Source organism: Tachypleus tridentatus, chromosome 7, assembly GCF_004210375.1.
Source record: "Tachypleus tridentatus isolate NWPU-2018 chromosome 7, ASM421037v1, whole genome shotgun sequence".
NCBI lineage: Eukaryota > Metazoa > Arthropoda > Merostomata > Xiphosura > Limulidae > Tachypleus > Tachypleus tridentatus.
This window is the reverse complement of record NC_134831.1, coordinates 131,080,721-131,101,897: the sequence shown is the minus strand read 5'-3', so window position 1 is coordinate 131,101,897 and position 21,177 is coordinate 131,080,721. Positions and strand designations below refer to the sequence as shown.

The following is a 21,177-nucleotide window of genomic DNA, read 5'->3' as shown; positions in this document are numbered from 1 at the left end:
AAACTCAATCGGTTGAGCGAAGAGAACTGGTTTGCTTTTGTTTTAAGTTTCGCGCAAAGCTACTCGAGGGCTATCTGCGCTAGCCGTCCCTAATTTAGCAGTGTAAGACTAGAGGAAATCATCACCACCCACCGACAATTCTTGGGCTACTTTTTTACCAACGAATAGTGGGATTGACCGTCACATTATAATGCCCCCACGGCTGAAAGGGCGAGCATGTTTGGTGCAACGGGGATTCGAACCCGCGAACCTCGGATTACCAGTCAAACGCCTTAACCCACCTGGCCATGCCGGGCTTGTATATATATATATATATATGTATATATTGAAAGTTTTTCAATTGTTAACTCTGCTCTAACACAAACGTAACTTCTTTATTCTTGTATTTTTGAAACAGCACGTGAACGAAATGTGTTGCCATGAGAGAGCGCTGTCGCCCAAATTACTTTGCACCCCTTCCACCTGCTTGAATGGACTGTCTTGAACGTGCATTGAATATACGCTGAGTTGTTTGGACGAATCGAGATTAATATCCTGCGTTCTTCTGCCGTAACAGTCTTAACGTCTCTCTTCTCGTTCGTATTCCACAGTGATACTGCAACGTCAGTCGGCAGACCACATTTATGGCTCCACGCCAACTACTTCGTTCTCCGAGAACACAAACAAGGGTAAGATACTCAACCTGCAGTTAGCGGTTGTTTAGAAGTTTTAACGATTAAAAGTATATTGTTTATTTTTTTTAGAGCAAAGCTACGTTTAATAATCGGCTGTGTCCACTGCAAGGAATCAAACCCCGAATTTTATTGTTGTACGTTCATAGACAAATTAACGCCCCCGTACACAGCGTCGATGTGATTAGGTACATTTTATATAAACTAAACAGTAGCATATTTTACCAAAATTTTATTAACATTCAAATTTATGAACCATGTAAAATAAATTTAAAAAAATGTAATTATACCTATTTGTGATCGTCAAATTGTTTGTGTTTTTTTTTCCCTCTAGGTGGAATTTATTTACTTTTCACTAAAAATGAAAGTTTGGTTTAGAGAAAAGTCTCATTGGGCTAACTATTTTGTTCACCAAGAGGAATTGAACCTCGGATTTTAGAATTGTAGATCCGTAATCTTGTCACTATCCCTCCGGGGGCTCTAAAAATAAAACTTTGGTTTAGAAAAAAATTATACTGGGCTACCTGTTGTATTTCCCGCGACGAAAAGAACCCCCGATTTTAGTGTAGTAAGTCCCTAAGCTTGTGACTATCCTGCTGGGGAATCTAAACGTAAAAGAAAGTTAAAATGCAAAGAACGATAAACCACTGAGGTTATCGAGATATTCTATATTTCCAAATATATTCAGACAGATACGTAAATACGTAACAGGCACGTGAAATGATGTTTGGGTTCTGTTCAAACTTAAAGAAACTATTCAGTGTAATGTTGTCCGTTAGATACGTCAGCAAAATAATTACAATAGTAGCTGTGTCGCAGAAAATAAAACTTGTTTATTTATGTATGTTTACGTACAGTAGCGTAAATGTCACCGTAACAGACATACCATTATTACAGATACCCTTGGGTCATCACACGTAGATAGAGTTATTAAGTATGGATTGTGCACAGGTTTTAAATTATAGAGAAAAAGCTAAATTAACTGATAGAAACTTACATGTAATTAAGGAACACTAAACATAGCCCAGCTTGTTTATTTACGAGCGTCACTGTTCCTATGAAAGAAAACTGCATAAGGATATATCCTTTTTCTTCAGAAAACCTATCTTACTCTCTCGACGTGTTCCCTCTCTTCCTATTCTGCTAAAAACTCAACCCACAAGATTTATCGCTACTGTGAGAATTTCGTTGTTTGTTTGAGGCATTATTTTGTCGAGATATCATTTATATTATTTAAAAGTTTTCACCTCATGAAGTAGTCGACGATAATAAGACAAGTTTATCTCCCTTGTTATATTATTTGTTTGTTTTGAATTTCGCGCAAAGCTACTCGAGGGCTATCTGCGCTAGCCGTCCCTAATTTAGCAGTGTAAGACTAGAGGGAAAGCAGCTAGTCATCACCACCCACCGCCAACTCTTGGGCTACTCTTTTACCAACGAATAGTGGGATTGACCGTAACATTATAACGCCCCCACGGCTGAAAGGACGAGTATGTTTGGTGCGACCGGGATTCGAACTCGGGGCCCTCGGATTACGACTCGAACGCCTTAACACACTTGGCCATGCCGGACCCCCTTGTTATATATGTTTGCTATAGACTACTGTATGTCGTGCTGTATAACTTTTCACTGCACATTTAATCCTTAAATAAACTGCTTTGGAATAAAACGTGCTGTGATGTAAACTGTAATGTGGACTTAGATATTTGTTGAGATATATATCTGTTTATAATTACCTAATACAGTGATGGTTTTACTGCCCAGTAATCATAACATTCGTTACTGTAGTTTATGGATAACTTCTTATTTATTTCCGAAAAGGAAGTGTTCGAATAGTTATCATAAAATTAACGTCCAAATAATAAACCTCCCAGTGGCACAGCTGCGTGTCTCCGGACACCCACCGCTAATACCGGGTTTTGATACCCGTGGTGGGCATGACACAGATAGGCCATAGTGTAGCTTTGTGCTTAATTGTAAAGAAACGGGCAAATCAAATAATAAACACAATAACCGGTATTACCTATATGGCTATTTATATGTAAAATTGCACATTGTTCTAACCCGTTGTAGATTCGTTACCAGATAAATTCCGAGCTCGTAACAAAATAACCACTTTACTCAACCCTCGTTAAAAAAAGTTATCGATTTCTCACGCATTGTCCTATTCTGTAGTCTCTACACTGAATGCGGCCTATTGTAAATATTCGTCAAACACAATACTGTATTATTCTACAAGTTTGTGGGTTATGTTAACTTATGTTTTATGGAATAATTAATTTAATTACTTTTAGTGCGAAAATTTAGTACATAACAATGTATTTACTGTGTTTTATACAAAAAACATTCATAGCAATATGTACATGTCTGTTACAGTAAATGTTTTTGTTCTATCAAATTTTTGTATAATATATTTGTACGAGCTGATGTTTTGTAAATATTTGCATTAGTTTTCAAACTGCTTTATCACATTGAATTGTCTAACGCTTTTAGGCAAAATTTAAGTGACTAGTGGACGGCATAAAGTAAACAATTGCATGGCCAGGTGGTTGAGACACTCGACTCGTAATCCAAGGGTCGTGGATTCGAGTCCCATCACATCAAACATGCTCACCCTTTCAGCCGTGGGGGCGTTATAATGTGACGGTCAGTCCCACTATTAGTTGGTAAAAGAGTAGCCCAAGAGTTAGCGGTGGGTGTTGATGAATAGCTTCCTTCTCTCTAGTCTTATACTGCTAAATTAGGGACAGTTTGGGACGGTTAGCGCAAATAGCCTTCGTGTAGCTTTGCTCGAAATTGAAAATCAAACTAAACCTAAAGTAAACAGAGTGATTTACAAAACTGTAAGCATAAGCCAACTTAATCTGAATATAATTCTAAATCACTAGATTAATTAAAATGATTTTAACAGATATATTGCTTCCTACATTAAGATAGTTATAAGCTTTAAGAACGAAAATAGCCAGGTCATCCAAGTCGTAATACCAACACTTACAACAACCTGATTGGGTTTGTTGTTGTTTTTTTGTGCTTCTACCTTTGCAATACCGAATATTCTTTTTTTTTTTTTTTTTGGCAACAGTAGTGTACATGGAACATATCCTGCCATTTTTTTATACGTTATACATTTATGGCAGTTGCCAAGTCAAGGCTTTATTTACTCTTATTACTCTTTTCTCTATTATATCAGTTGAACCCAAAGAAAATATACGATGTTGCTTAAGTATCTGCGAGCTGAAAAATTCAAGTTCAGTATATCGAGATTTGGGACAAATGATCTAATGTCTATTTTCTAACATAGCTCAAAATACGTTTATTTCGTTTTATGGTTGGACGAATAAAACCCTGAAGACCAATTGCTTTTAAAGGGTGATCCATTCTTCATCGGTAATAAAGGAGGATTTATTTTATCGCACCGTGGTCGATATGCTCTACCCTATCTATCGTTTAAACATGTATCTAGGGATAGAGGTTTTGTTTGTTTGTTTGGAAATTTCGCACAAAACTACTCGAGGGCTATCTGTGCTAGCCGTCCCTAATTTAGCAGTGTAAGACTAGAGGGAAGGCAGCTAGTCATCACCACCCACCGCCAACTCTTGGGCTACTCTTTACCAACGAATAGTGGGATTGACCATCACATAATACGCCCCACGGCTGGGAGGGCGAGCATGTTTAGCGCGACGCGGGCGCGAACCCGCGACCCTCGGATTACGAGTCGCACGCCTTACGCGCTAGGCCATGCCGGGCCCTAGGGAGAGAGGATATGAAAAACTTAGAATCGTTAAGTTCGATCAGTAGATGTTGATTTAACTCAAATGCTGCATTGTCAACTTACCTACAGATGTGTGCCGGTGTATAGTGCGATAAAGATAGAACTCCGTTTGTTGTAGAACGTACAGTTCAAGAGAAAATGTATTATAGAAAGACATGGATTCTAAGCTCAACTGATCAACTACCTTAAAGTAATTTTGCTGTTTATTTAAAGTTAACCACAAAGCTATACAACGATGAGGGGGTATTAACTTTTATTAGACATTTGATATCCAGATAGAAACTGGGTTTAAGGTTTCGTGTTTTAAAGACAAAGGTAGCCGAAACTAAATAATTAGGTCCACACGAGTAGTACTGAGGTATATAATTAGTGTACAAGTTTTATGAAGCATTGTCGGTGATTCTGTTACAATGGGAAACGAACAGGTTATTTACCAACAATAATAATGAACCTTTCGGTAAAGTATAGAATTTTTGTTTTGCGGTGTTCGATACATTACCTTACCTTCTATATGTAGCTGCAACAACGATTTCAATAGTTTATAATTGGCGGTAGTTATGTAGATAAGTCAGTACGTTTGAAATCAGCAATGAACCATTCGTTATCGAATTTATCATGTTACATTAAAAGTTTTGAAACCGGATATGTTTAGTACTGTATATTGAGATTTGGAACAAATAATCTAATATGTATTTCCTAACTCATCTCAGTTAGGGGACATTGTTAAGCAATCCATTCGATCTTCGAGTCCTTTTTCCGAAGAATTCATTTCTTCCATAATATTCCTGTTTTCATGTCGTGTGCTAATTTGATTTTTACGTTAATATTAATAATGTAATTAATGGTTGCTGCTATTATTGGGACATGTGTGGTACATCCTAGCATCACGTTTCTCTTCAGCATAATTGTTCTGCAACTAATAGCCAGTGTGAAATTATACTACAAAAATTACGAGTGGGCGCCACCACTTTGATGTGTTTGTTTATTTTGAATTTTGAGCAAAGATACTCGAGCGCTATCCGTGCTAGCCGTCCCTAATTTAGCAGTGTAAGACTAGAGGGAAGGCAGCTAGTCATCACCATCCACCGCCAACTCTTGGGCTACTCTTTTACCAACGAATAGTGGGATTGACCGTCACATTATACGCCCCACGGCTGGGAGGGCGAGCATGTTTAGCGCGACGCGGGCGCGAACCCGCGACCCTCGGATTACGAGTCGCACGCCTTACGCGCTTGGCCATGCCAGGCCCCGTAACTGGTTGACATATTAACCTTAGAAAATGCAGGGTTCAACAAATTACCTTTCTGTTAAATAAAGACATGAGAAAAGAGATAAGGTTTTATATAGAAGTGCTTGTAAATATATATGTTTTCGTGTTTGTTTTGTAACTTCTTTCTCCTGGATTTGTCGGTACTACGTTTTCTTATTGCTTGGAGAAGGTCAAGTAAAGACAACGATATGTGATCGCTTTTGAGAAAAGTATGCGCTCAAATCATACAGCTGTGTTCAAACTATAAATTTCCAAGCAAACGTTATACCTTACACTTAACACCTAGTAAGCGAATTGTTGAAACCAAATTAGGGTAGTGATGGGGATTGTGTCACGGCTTCCGATATTCAAGTTAGAGAAAAGAGAAAAAAACATTATTCTGATAAGAGGCTCGATGTATTGACTTTTCAGAAAGAACACTTTACTTTCAAAGGAACCACGAAGATGCAAAATTTAGGGATTAGCCGCGTTTCTCTTGTACAAAATAGTTTATGTTTGTGTTCACGCAGGTATTACACTTTGCTTGTTTAAAGCGACTATTAAGCTTCGTTGAGACATTTTCGGTCATTTCTATCTTCCATTACGAAAGATGTACGGCTAACGGTGTGTTTTGTATGGGATTTTTGAATGCGATGTGGGTTTATTCCCTCACGATCTGAAAACTAGTGCGAAGTCGGCCACGTTGGTGGTCAGTTCAAATTTCAAATACTGCAAGAAGTTCAAATCTCTCTTCAGAATTTAAAGAAAGAGATTATTGGAAAGCTATGTCTTGGGACTAACCCACTAAACATGTTTAACTGGAATAAGAGTCAAATTGTGTCACTAGGGAAAATCCAGGAATAGATATACAACAAATAATACCTGAGTTGTGGTAGGCAATATGAGTAATATTTAAAAAAAACTATGAACATAAAGCCATTCACGTGCTTCAAATAACGATATATCTATGTCTGGAAAAGAAGTAAAAGGATATGGTTTCATTAAGATAATTCCCATTTAATACTCGCGTATCTCAAGCACTCGGATAATTTTTTTAAAAATGTGCTATTTTAGCTACATGTGAAGAGATAACTTTCAAGTCGCAGAACGTAGCACTTATTGGTTTCTGTGTGATCGGGCTAGTGAAATGGGTGCTAAAAAATCGTCGCCCTCGAACACTAGATGATTTATTGAAAGCATTCAGGAAGGATTGATGTGCTTTGGACATGACAGCTTTACATTGGAGTTTTTGGTAGTAAAATGTACTCTGTAGAGCTACTATCAAGATGCATGATCGTCAGAATGAGCATTCCTAACGTGACAATATGAACTATAATGGCGTGGTGGCATTTCAAAATCGTTTTGATATAACGAACTCGGCCTCTTTACAATAACACTCTTATCTTTAATTAAAAATAGGAACCTTAAATTGATCATTTTGAATGTGTTCTTATGCATCAGAAGCACGTACTCTGCATAGCAAAATAATTGATACTTTATATCTTGTTTCGTCATATAATCTCTTATCAGAAATGTTCGACATCGATGCTACTAAGATCATGCGTACAAGACATAATACATTTATTTGTTCTTGAATAGATACATAATGGTCTTTATGCTATGCCTAGCACGAGTATTGAGCTCTAATTTGTAGTTGTATAAGTCTTCAGGCTTATCGCTCACTCACCGCGAATATTGTGATATTCACAAGATGTACTTCTGTAGGATCCCCGAAAGCATTCTGCTTCAAGAGTAAATAAAGCCAAAATTAAGAGTAGGAAACATTTTATTTCTTATTTTTAAAGTTAATTTGTTATGTTGTGTTGTAATCTAAAGAATGTATAATTCTTCTCGTGATTCTTGGCATGCGCAAGTTTCACTGAAGTCAAGACTAAAAAATACATCATTAAGTATCCCTTATGTGACGTCATTTTAGTGTCTACTGACTGACTGACAAACGACACATTAGTATTTAGTGATGCGAAAACATGTGAACATTCTAGGTGGTCTCTGGTCTTTTTTCGGGAAAATAAAATAACCGTTCTAATAAAAAATTTCACGTGCTGTTTTGCAAGTTATTAATTAATTTAGTTATGTAAATTTGCCTGTTGAAATTAGTATAGAGGTAGCATAGGCTAACTGCGCTAGCCATTCCTTAGTTTGTGATGACAGAAGAGGGGGAGAATATTTTGTCCACGCCCTTCACTGCCAACTTTTGTATTTTGTCCACGCCCTTCACTGCTAACTTTTGGTCTCCTCTTGTCAGAACGAAATTATGCGATTTGGTCCATTTTTATTGTTATAACGCATCCACGACCCCTAACCGCAGGTCGAGATTTTTCTTTGCAGTAAGAGGACAGGAACTATGTAACCACAGTCTAGCAAGATAACCACTAAGCTGAGCTCGGCCTTTGTTATACAACTTAATAATACTAACGTCTTGTTAGAATTGTAGTTTAAAATATTTTAGTGTAAAAACATTATTGTTCGTTGCTGGATTTTGAAATGAATGAAACATATTGCAAGTTTGAAATACCTAACTTCAGTTCATCGAGAATATATTACGTTTTTTGTGTGTGTTCCTTATAAGTGTGCAAAAATCCGAAAGTGTCATGTAATACGTGTTACTTAAATTAACATCTGGGGAAGGTTCATCAAGAATATACTATATTTCCTCTTTCTGATAATTGATTTGATTTCTGTTTTATAAGAAAAAAAGTTATGAAAGAGAATTTCACTCGCTTTAAATCTGTGATCATAACGTGTGATCATATGTTGTTACCATGATGTAGTTTCGTATTTTATTATGTTGGTTTATTATGTTTTATTCTGTGCATTTAAGAAGGCAGTTGGATTTATTTAATGTAATTTTATTCTCATAAGTATTGCGAGGTTCTATCGCAAAATACCTTAGCTTGGTATTTCCATGGTCCGTAAAAATAACATAACGTTTAAAGACAATAAGGGACCTGTTGGTCCGTAATTTTGTTCTCATAAGTATTGCGAGGTTCTATCGCAAAATACCTTAGCTTCAATTCGTGGTCCGTTAAAATAACATAACGTTTAAAGACAACAGTGGACCTGTTGGTCCATTTCAGTTGAGTCAAACTAAAACTGTTAAATAAATTTAACAAATATAAAGCCATCTCTTATCATTCATGTATCTATCAAGCTTTCTTTTAAACTTACTCAAATTTACTGCTTCCACAACATCCGAAAGCAACCCATTCCATAGGCCAATCACCCTATTTGAAAAATAAAATTGTCTTAGTTGAAGACGGTTTCTGTTTCCTATAAATCTGTATTTATGTCCCCTAGTTCTACAATTCTCGCTGTTAAGTATGAAAAATGTTGATGGGTCAACAATCTTATGTACTTCAATCAGTGCCCTCTCTAACTTCTTTTTCGAGACAAAATAATTTTTAAGGATCTTAATCTCTCCTCATATGACAACCCCACTCCCATCCAAGGTACCAATTTAGTCACCCTCTTCTGAACCCTTTCCAACAATTCAATGTATTTTCAAAGGAAGGAGCCCAAGACTGAACACAATATTCCAAATGCAGACAAACTAGTGGTATATATACAGTTAAATTATAACTTAATTTGACTTATATTCAACATTTCTGTAGATACAATCTAAACTCCTATTTGCCCAGCCACTATCAATAGCACACACTGCTGGAATGGCTTAGGGGATTGAACAACCATTACACCAAGATCTTTCTCTTTCATGGCACTATTAAAGTTATTTCCAACCAAATTATTCTTATAATTCAATTCGTGATAATCCACGCGTAATATCTTGCATTTATCATAATTAAAATCCATCTGCCAAATCACTAAATGATCTAAGTCATTTTTGAAAGCAGCAGTCTCTCTTCAAAGCTGGCAACACCCTGGACCTTGATATTATCTACAAATTTAAGTAATTTATTGACTATTCCTTCATCTGCATCATTAATGTAAATCAAAAATAAGCAAAATGACTAAGCCCTGAGGTACCCCACTTGCAACATTAATCCAGTATAACTGAACACCATTTATAAGAACCCTCTGCTTTCTTCCGTCCAGTCAATCTTCTATTTAATTAATTAACTTATTTTCTACACCTATAGAGGTAAGTTTCTTTACAAGCCTTTTATATGGCAGTTTATCAAATACTTTCTGAAAATCCAGAAATTTCCCATTTTATTTACCTCTAATGTACTTTAAAAAAATCATTAATTTTAATTTTTATAGCCAAATGTTTTTCATCCAATCTTTTGGATTTCCTAATTTGATTAACTTTCTTTATCTTCTATAATATTCTAGGTATTTTATAAACACCAGTCAATTTATTTTTTTAAATTTCTGATGGTTTTTTAAATCCCTTATACCCTTTGTGAGCCAACCTGTTCTGTATTTTCAGCTACCTTTTTTTTGTATGTGTTTGTGTTTTTCGTATAGCAAAGCCACAAAGGGCTATCTGCTCAGCCCACCGAAGGGAATCAAACCCATGATTTTAGCGTTGTAAATCAGGAGACATACCGCTGTACTAGCGGGGGGGGCACTTTTTTTTGTAAGGAATATATTTGTTTTGAATACTGGGGAAACAAATGTTACTAAAGTTTTTCTGCATCTGATCAGTGTCTCCAAATAATTCGGTTGTCCAATTCACGACAGATAATTCTCGTTGCGGTCCATCAAAATTGCTTTTTGAAATTCTGAATCAAAATATCTTTATTCCTGATTTTCATATGCAGCAAAACATCAAACTTAATACATGAACGATCACTTGTACCTAGGTGTTCTCCAGTTTCCTTCCTCTCAACCATTTCCATATAAGAAGTTAACGATAAATCTAAAATAGCATTATTTCTAGTAGGTTTTCTTGACCAACTGGTGAAGAAATCCGTCTTGAACAGTTTCCAGAAATCTCATAGAGATTCATTGTTTGACTCTAACATTTTCCAGTCTTCACGTCTGAAATTAAATCACCTATAACTGTGATTTCATTAACACCTTATATCTTAATCTCACTGATTTCGTCAGTTTCATCTAGTAACTTGTAACATATTCTCACTAAGAGCTTTTTCCCTTGGTATCCACTAATAGAAACCGAAATGGATTCAATGTCCTTACTATTAGTCTTAATATTCTCAACTTCAACGGAAAGTAACTTACATTTAACATATAGCACCAGTCCTCTGCCTCGCTTTACTACTCTGTCCACATTAAATAACCTATAATCATGTGTTTTAAAGACATTTCTATCATCAGAATCACCTACATTAGCCATGTTTCAGTTATTCCCAATATATCAAAATATTCTATTCCTACCAGTGCTCTAAAGTCATCTATTTTATTTTTTATAGCTCTAGCATTATAATAGTAACAATTAAGCCTATTCCTATAACTACTTTTATACCAGTTTCCTATGCTATACCTTCCTCTACGTCTCAGTTTTTGTTTCATTTATATTTCCCCTCACCACTATCTAGTCCTACTTTAAAACCTCCCTTATAATTGAGTTAATAGGTCTTGCAATTATACTCTTTTCTACTCAAGTCCAAACCATTCATTCCAAAAAATATTTTCTTCTTCCACTGAACTAAGTCCAACCAGCTGATCTTCTCATCCTTACAGATTAATTTCAGCCTAGTTTTAGCTCTAGTAACCTACTCAAAACTTCATCTCCACAACTAATTTTTGGCAGTATCCCTGACACAATTAATGTATTACCTTTATTTGTAAATGTTTTTATATCAACCCTTTGTATGTATTAATTAGGTTCTCTGACTTACTTTTCCCTACATCGCTATCCCTACATGCACAACAGACTGCATCATTGTCATATCCCTATATCCCTTCACTATATCTCTTGTTCTATCAGTTATGCCTTCCATCCAATGATAGCATAATCTAATTCTTTTCACCCTATTTACCCAACAAACTATTGTATCTACATACAGTGTCAATGAATCACCTATAACTATAACCTATTTTAATTTAAATTCATAATCCATATCTTTCTTAATTTCCTTTGGTTTCTCTCCCTTCAGTTGCTTTTCGTCTACATAAGCCGGAGGCTGAAATCTGTAGCTCAATGTAATATGGTCTTTACAATTAGTTTCACTGCTTTTAACCTTAATACTACTCTTTCTAACTTTCTGAATGTCAATGTTAACCTCAGTTGATTGCTTCCTTGCATGTAAAAGCTTAAGCTTCTCTTGAAGTTCTGCTGTCATTTCCCACAGTTTGTATTTCTCTCTATTTCTTTCCTCAACTTTAGTTAGGATACCTTCCAACCTGCAAACTCTACATATAATATGAACATCCTCGCTACTAGCTTCTTTAATAGTGCATAGTACTCCAGAGTTCTCCAAAAAAACCCATTAACTGCACCTAATAAACTAAGAACGCTTAGCTTTCTAGTCTAAACCATTGTATTATTTGTAGAATTAAAATAAATACTTGATAGTACGATAAATACCAGTAACCTGTTACTAACACCGTTAAGCCTTAGTTTGTCAACTGACTAGTTTTAGACTGTATTTATTAAATAAAACAACGTATTTAATTTGTTTTACAATTTCACTATAAGTTAAATTATAACTAAGCCTAATCTAACATTATACTACACATCACACAACTAAAATCTAAATTAAAAGCTTATACTTACTACACTAATTTCCAATTTTATTAAATTTAGTTATTTTTTGTTATTTAACTCTAAGCTCTAAAGATTAATATAATAAAATCAAATAACACGACAAAATATTTAATATTATAACACTCTAGCTTTCTAAAGTATTCTCTTTTCACATAGTGCCCTCTATCTCTATCTGCTCTCACTGTTAAAATCGGTAACTTTTGAATTTCAGACGAAGTTACGTATTTTCCAATTTTCCACTCATAGTTGAGCACCTTTGTCCTCAATAGTTAGAAATAACTTTTTGAACTTCGGCTGCATGAGAGTTTTAGGCCGTTTTGAGACTTGGACTGGCTTACGGAGTTATGTTTTCGTACAATAATACAAAAACTACGAATGACAGTTTCGTTTCTCACGCGCAAATTATGCAATAAATAAAGCACAGCTGTTGTTTATGCTACATTTATGTACATATTTGTTGTCAACCAGCAAGACAATTTAAACTTTCCATCGTTATGTGTTAGTTGCTAGAAGAATGAATGTAGGTACCAACTCTTGCCGAATGTCAGCCTTAACTATAATAACGTGCACCATATAATTAACTAAGTATAATTTATTGTACAACAAGGAATTTTGTAGTCGTTTATAATGGAAATGGAAATCCTCAGTTAAAGGGCAACTTTGTATCTCATATTATCTGGAACACGTATTGGATATAGTCTTTAATTATGTACCTGAGACACTTCATTTTCAGAGAGATCGTGCAAACGATACCATGCATATACGAACTACTGCACATAGTTGTATTGTTAGAAATATAACTGTCAGTTCCCATTTAAGGAAATATTTTACACTTGATATTGTGTTAGGCAAGGACTGTGTCTATTATCTGTACAAGTGGCTATTATCTAATTTATTTTGATACAAAAATTTCTCAAATCAAGTGGCTGTTTGCCATCGTTTTTCAGACTTTTTATTGTAGGTAACTTTTGTAGTTATAGTATGATAAAGATTTTATAATTGTATTCGCTTCTGTTTCAATGCGTTGAGATTATTTAACACGAATGGGGAGAGTTATTATAAACAGCGCTATGGACTTAACGGTTTATTTTTGTTGAATTTTTAATAACGAAGCTTTGACTTCAAATGTTTAAATAGATTAGCCACATAATGTCAGCGACATGAAACGTCTGTTTATGATTCGTATAGCGTAAATCTCGTTATAAGAGCGATGTTTAAGTATAATGCCCCACGTTCTATCGTATCTGTGACTTGTCTTTCACTTATAAGATAGCTTGTTATAGTCTTACGGACCGTGTTAGTTCTCATTGTACATTTCCCAGCCTCATCACTTAACTTTGGTACGAGTGCAAGTGGAGGCTTACACTCACTAAAGAACTTATTTGTAGTAACGTGAAAGTATTATTGCACGAGAAAACATTCGTCGTTCTGTACCTTTATGTGCTTTTGTTACTTTCGATTCTTATTCTTGACACATGTGGCCTGAGCCGAGCTGTAATGAAGTCACACTGCTGTTATCTGCGTTACAACTCTATCTTCGTTTTTCTGCTTTGATGATCACTTCAAACATTAGGTGCATTGTTCACTTTAATCACTGCCAATAAGATAAAGTCACATTGTTAGCTCTCTGTTATATAATGCTATTTTCTATTTCCTTTCGGTTCTGCTGTGCTAGTTTTTGCTTCTCCGCATTGTTGGTGAGTGTGTGTATATCAAATCATACCTGTTGGTTTTATTAACACTAGCAGCAGGTAGATCCTTATGAAACTTCCGTAATTTGGTAATTTGAATAATGAGTAGATTGCAGATTATTACCATGGTGCGTACTTAGTATTATTATTATCTGTATAACATTGTTTCATCATACGAATGTCGAGAAACAACAACACTGATTCGAAGACAAGATGAATAGGCCCTTCCAAAATATATAGTTTAACACTCCCATCTTGTTATCCTAAACAGCTTAAGGTATAGATCCATCTGAAAAGTTGAAGATAAAAAAAAACTTTCAACTTGGTCTACCTACTATTTTGTCTTTGTGTATTTGACTGTTTTTTTTTTTTTTCAAGCCTACGAACACTAAGGTATTAGAATATTTAACCTGCCTGGTCTTATTTAGTTCTGCGATAATGTTAGCTGTAATACAAGGTGCTTATGTTGTCTTTTTGTCAGTTGGGCGTGGCCGAGTGGGTAACTTGCCTTGCTTCAAGATGCAGAAAATCCAAGCAGACCTCTCAAGTATTCTGTAATTTCTGTAAACAAATTTATTGTGAGCCAAAAATCATGCATATTATCGTACGTTTTGCTATTCCTTAAATGATTTTGTAATTTCAGTAATTATATCATATACGCTTGAATGGAGTTGTCTGTTTCAGTAAGTTTCACATGCCCTTCAGTGATCTGAAACTTAGTCAACATCTGAAGTTTCATAGCTACTAATCATCCTTTGCTACTGATACGAAACATCTTCACTCAACGTCAAGAGATCTCGAAATCTGTTGTGAAAAACGTAAGTATACGTTAAATGCTACGACTTCAGTATGAAGAATTTTCTCTCCAATAATGAAACTGAGGAGACTAGGGTTAGAACATGCGATATATGCTTGGGTAGAGATGCCTGCGAAAAAGCACACACCTTGTCTCTATCCAATGCACTTGGTGGGCTCTGCAGCATGCCAAACAGTTGCTATGGTACTAGAACAACTGGCAATGTGTGTGTCACAGATATTAAACAGTAAAATGTTTATTTAAAATAAAACATTTATAGTGAATTAAAAACAATATTTGCTGTCACTATAATTATAATAATGATATATTATTCTGATTTGTATATGCTGTACCCTCGTAATGCAATTTTCATTACTTCGAATATGTTATGGATTATATGTCTTTATATTGTTTCTTTTTTTCTAAACACTACTTCAATCGATACCCATTCTTCCATTTCTCGGCTGATTGAATTGAAACGTAGTAAGATTACACCTTGGTCCAATACGCTCAGTATTCTTTTTCTGTTTTCTGACTTAGCCCTTTTCAAAGATTTTATGAGGTTGAAGGTTAAAAAACCTGAAAAAAAATCCATATTTTGGACTTCTATGCGGTCATACTTACAACAATCAAGATGAAAATTAGCACAAATATAATTGAGCATACACAGTGATATACAAATAAAAAGAAAAGTTGGATTTGCTTATTTTGAGTCTTTATTTTAGAATGCTCAGAGTGTAAAAAAAAAAATCAAAACTTTGTGGGTTTGCGGTCAATTACTCCACCATGTTTCGAGCATTTTGTATGAAATTTAGTATAAAAATATTTTTCTACAGGACCCATACATATGCATATCAAAATATGAGATATGCCCATCTTTGTTCATTTTACAAGGTTAAATAAACCCATAATTTTAGTCGACTGCTTTCCCTTTTTCGACCAGTTTCCACAGAATTTGGTAAAAATACATTTTTTTTTGTTTGTACAAGTAACACGCAATGAAAACAAAAGTATTGGAATTGCTCAATTTTAGTAGTTATTCAGGAACGAAGATGCTACAAAAATCGTAATTTAAAAATTTTTTGACAATTACTTCGCTGTGTGTCGCTCAGTTTACATAGGAGTCGCTATAAATATACAAGTCTTTTACAAGTCCAAAACACGGATTATTTTGGAATTTTCGTATATGCTCAAATATTTTAGCGAGGAAAACACAATTCGCTATTTTTGTGAACTAGTGAACTTGTGAACTACGTATCAAATATGGGATTTGATACAAAAATACGTTCTTGCCTATTCCAAGCAGTGATATAGACAATTTTCGACTTTTTTCTATTTTAGTCCATTTTTCAACGAGGAAAGTACTTTTTTTTTTTTTAATTATCCATGTGTATATTAACCAACTTTTTAATTATCCATGTGTATATTAACCAACTTACATGATATTTTGGTACAAAGTTACTTTCTCCCAGGTCCCAAGCAATGATACAGACAGGTTTTCGATTTATCTGGTTTTTCAAGATTTTTCTGATGTCAAAATTGGCCATGCGTGGCGGAAACACATTGCTTTGTTTGTTTGTTTTGAATTTCACGCAAAGCTACTCGAGGGCTATCTGCGTTAGCCGTCCCTAATTTTACAGTGTAAGACTAGAGGGAAGGCAGCTAGTCATCAACACCCGCCGCCAACTCTTGGGCTACTCTTTTACCAACGAACAATGGGATTCATCGTTACGTTATAACGCCCCCACGGCTGAAAGGGCGAGCATATTTGGTGCGATGGTCTTTCGAACCCTCGACCCTCAGATTACGAGTCGAAAGCCTTTACAAAATTGGCCATACCGGGCCGAAACATGTTGTATTCGCCCACAAATGTTGGTTTCTTTAACTTATACCATTTAATTTGTAATCATGCTTATGTGTCATGTAGTGGTGATTGAGTATTTATTACTACATTATTTTCATAGTTTTTATATATACATTTTTAGACTAGTTTAATTTTAATGTGTTTTGTTTTGGCTTAAACTATTATGGTTATAATGTATATATATATGTGTATTACATCACATTGAGTAAATTTACGTTTTTGCCTGTTACAACAATAAATATATGGAACTGACTGGAAACAGTGAGTGAAGTCATTCGTTTTATATGTGTTCCTATGCGGATTTATAACACTAAAATTATGGGTTCGGTTCCCCTCGATGGACACAACAGATAGCCCGATGTGGCTTTGCTAAAAGAAACACGTACACTTTTCCATGTAAAATGTGCAGAAAATTAATGTGATTATGTTGTGTATCATAATTTATCCTGCATGAGTATCCGTTTTGTTATGTTACGTTACATATTACGATTTAAAATAACCGAAAATTTGAATTTAGAAGCCAACTGATTGTCGATATGTATCGAATTTATGATATTTACCAACAAGATGGACGCACACAATTTTGTTTCTGAATACAAATATATTTTAATATACAAATAACAATACAATTTACAATAACGGTTATTACAAATAATTTATTATAAATGATGATTTATATACAACACTGTTACAAACGTACAACCGATACAGAGTCTCCGATCTGGTCTGAAACTGAATATTTTATCGTTGGTTCTCAAGGAGCGAATTAATTCTACGTTAATACACAAGTACATTTTTCTTGACGGAAATACTAGCTAGCTATGTTTTTGTCTAGTCTCTCATAGGTTTCTCATATTAGAAGTTAAACAATGTCTTCGTAGAAATACTAACGTTCAAAGTTAATTATCTGAACCTGAATTTGTAATGTTCAAATTATCCGTAGTTTTCCGATTAATAAGTGTTTATAACAATAATATCTTTAGAGGTTTACAGAATAGTGATTAGCGACTGAACAATATTATTCTGTCTCACCGTGCATTGTGATGACTATCTTTTATACTCATTGGGCGAAATTCTCCAAAGTTCAATTGGCAACAATGTAAAACATATATTGTTGATTCTTACCCTCTAGAATATTCTACAAATTTTGGAAACAGGCAGAAATTTCGCAATACACGTTGAACGCATTTCAAAACATATATAAAACTAAAATAGGCTAATTGTAGTGTTATGCTGTTTTTATGACTCAAATACTTTATGACGTCACTGCAAGCAGTTTGGACAGTAAGGAGCACCTACGGTAATTTTTGCATTAACAATACTTATAGTCCAGTTACTTGCTTGTTTGAAATTAAGGAGAAAACTACATAGATGACTATCTGTGCTCTGTTCACCAAGGGTTTCGAAACCTGGTTTCTAGCTTTTCAAGTTAGCAGACATCCTGCTGGGAGCTCCTGTTACTATAGAAAAGATTAATTTAGAACTCGCTATACAAAGTTATATCAAACAACATGAAATGTTTTTCGTAAAAATAGATATCTTGTTTTTTCTTAGTTGCAAGGAACATTTTGCCTTTTTTCCTGACATGATGGAAGCACGTTTTATCGATTCAGGCGTCAGCAGTTTGGAGTTTCTTTGTTTTATTTCTTACTACTGAATTAGGCCTATTTTTATTTATTTGTTACTTTTCCAACCTACTGATTTTAACTGGATCTTGCTACAGTTTCCCTAAAATTACATATAAAAACACAAGTTTTTCTATAAAAGTGAGCTACTTTTTACTTTACTTTCACGACCAAGATTCTGAGAATTTTCTGATTCTGAGAATTAACAGCCGGACAAGTTTACTCGTCTCAACTACTGAACGAAATATCGTTCTCAAGCTGATGTGGAAGATGACGCTTGTCCCTGCAAAGTGTATAATTTTCGTTACTGGATGGGTCCATAAAGGATTTCATTCCTTGATGGAGATCTATTTAAATGGGGAGGAAAATATAAACTGAAAGTCTAAGTAAATAGAGAGGGCGTAACCTTGCGGTTAGCGTAGTGGAAGGTCCGAGATCGAACCTTACGTTCAAACTTTTCGGCTGTGGGAATATAATAAGTCTGACGATCAATGCCACTGTTTGATTAAAAGAAACAATGTCGACCGATAGTGCTACTGACTGATACCCTTTATTTTGGGCAATGTTCCAAATTAGGGATACATGTTATTGAACTACGGTCCCCTCAATGGCACAATGGTATGCTCGCTGACTTATTACCTTATAAACCACATTTCGATACCCAGTCATACCCAAGCTGAGTATAGCATAAGAAACCCACTTTCCGTTTTGTACTCAACAACAAACTGAACTTTGAGCGTTTAACTTGGCTGTTTAACCCATATCTTGCTTAAGATTCATCAAAGTTAAAGAATACCAGATATGATAGTAAATAAATCCGGGAAAGTCTTAGGAGACTTGTTTGTTTCTCTTGTGTGTTTAAAATGTGCATTTTGTCACCGCGTGCCAATTATGATGGCAAGTGGTCGTGCTGTTATTTGCGCAGAACATACGAACAAAACTCTCTTATACAATGTTATATAGGACAAATTGTAGAACTAGCTGCATTAACTTTGGGCCTTCATTTAGGTTAACAGCGTTTCTTTTGTAGTTGGATTTCTCTCATTGTTGCATTTAGATGGAATATTGAAGCAACACTGACAAATGTGTTATTGTGTCACAGTGACTACCAGATAGTCTTTATCTTAGAATATTATTGTTGAAACAATGCTTTTTCATAGTAGGTTTGTTTGCTTGCTCTCGTGCATATTTTTTTCAGCCCTATGATAGTAGACCCAATGTTAGTTATCACCATTAGATTCCATCAAGGAACACAGGGCCACAATCGCTTGCGGATTCTTCAACAGGTATTTAAGTGAGTAGGTTGTTAGTCCACTGCACCGAGCCGTCTCTAATTTAGTAGTGTAAGACTAGAGGGAAGGCAGCTAGTCATCACCACCCACCGCCAACTCTTGGGCTACTCTTTTACCAACGAACAGTGGGATTGACGGCTGGGAGGACGAGCATGTTTGGCGCGACGCGGGCGCGAACTCGCGATTCTCGGATTACGAGTCGCACGCCTTACGCGCTTGGCCATGCCAGGCCAGACCCAATGTAGGATAACTAAATTCATGGAATACGTTATGTGAATAAAGCGGTATTCTCCTCTTGAACCTGAAAAACTTTTACACTCAATTTTCTGACTTAAAAATCACGTGCATAATTTCTACCAAAAATGCCCTATGTTTGTTCCTTCACTATTATCGCATATCTGCCAGAACAGAGTGATACTATTAACATTTTTAGCCGCGGCAAAGCGGCTCATCGAATGGTTCTTAGTTGTTCAAGTACAAATTTTTACTTCATGGGTTTGTCATCTATTGTCTCATTTTAGGTCTAGTTAACAGTTTTCTACTCAGAAGTTCCAACTCTTTCTACTCATGTATTTGACCATGTCCAAGTTCTCTTAGGTTAATTTACTCTAATATTGCCTAAAATAATTTCAATTTGAGATTATTTTGGTAGAAATCCTAATAAGTAATAAAATCGAATCGATTATACGCGCACCTCACGTTTAATGGTGCTTGCGCACAAAATTATAGCTAATAAAAAATGTATCATAAATACATTAACTTACTTTAATGCTGTGTAAAAGAACTACAGGTGACGCAACTATTGAGGGTTCCCTTTTGTTTTTCCTGCATATGGTAGACCACTTCTCGTGGGCCCGCCATGGCCGGATGGTTAGGGCGCTCGACTCGTAGTCCGAGGATCGCGGGCTCGAATCCCCGCTTCACCAAACTTGCTCGCCATTTCAGCTGTGAGGGCGTTATAATGTTACGCTGAATCCTACTATTCGTTAGTAAAAATTAGCCAAAGAGTTGGCTGTGGATGGTGATGACTAGCTGCCTTCATTCTAGTCTTGCACTGCTAAATTAGGAACCGATAGAGCAGATAGTTCTCGTGTAGCTTTGCGCGAAACTCAAAACAAACGAAAGCCATTATTTTTCATGAAAACCAAAATAAGTTAGCTAGAGAGGGCGTTAGTGTCGAACCAATCATAAGTGATCCCGCTGAACAGAAAATTCAATAATACTAGCGAATTTCAATAGCTACTGGACAATAAACTTAGGTAGTCCAATATCATCATGTTCATTACAGTAAATCAATTCAGTTGCTAGTTGTAACGTTTCGTTTGAATGGATATTGGTATACATAGATTCTACATTGAAACGAGCACAACTTACTTTTACATCAAATTTCAACCCTTGTATTTCACTGAGAAAGATGAAACCCTCTTTCACAATATACTTATTTTGCGTAAGTGAATCCAAATAGATCGCCATAACACCATCAAGTTCATCACTATAAGTTCCAATATTTCTGGCATTAAGTCTAGCAGGACAACCTTATCAAAAGTCTTTAGGAATGCCAT

At 35.4% G+C, this 21,177-nt stretch overlaps 1 pseudogene across 1 annotated transcript in view; it reads left to right on the top strand.

Annotated features, from left to right (window-relative positions):
• The first annotated feature begins 555 nt into the window (after window positions 1-555).
• Window positions 556-21,177, top strand: part of LOC143256610 (protein O-mannosyl-transferase Tmtc3-like) — a 91,466-nt pseudogene continuing 70,844 nt past the window's right edge. The window contains exon 1 of the transcript XR_013031423.1: window positions 556-668. The product of XR_013031423.1 is annotated as a protein O-mannosyl-transferase Tmtc3-like (transcript). The remainder of the gene's footprint in view (window positions 669-21,177) is intronic.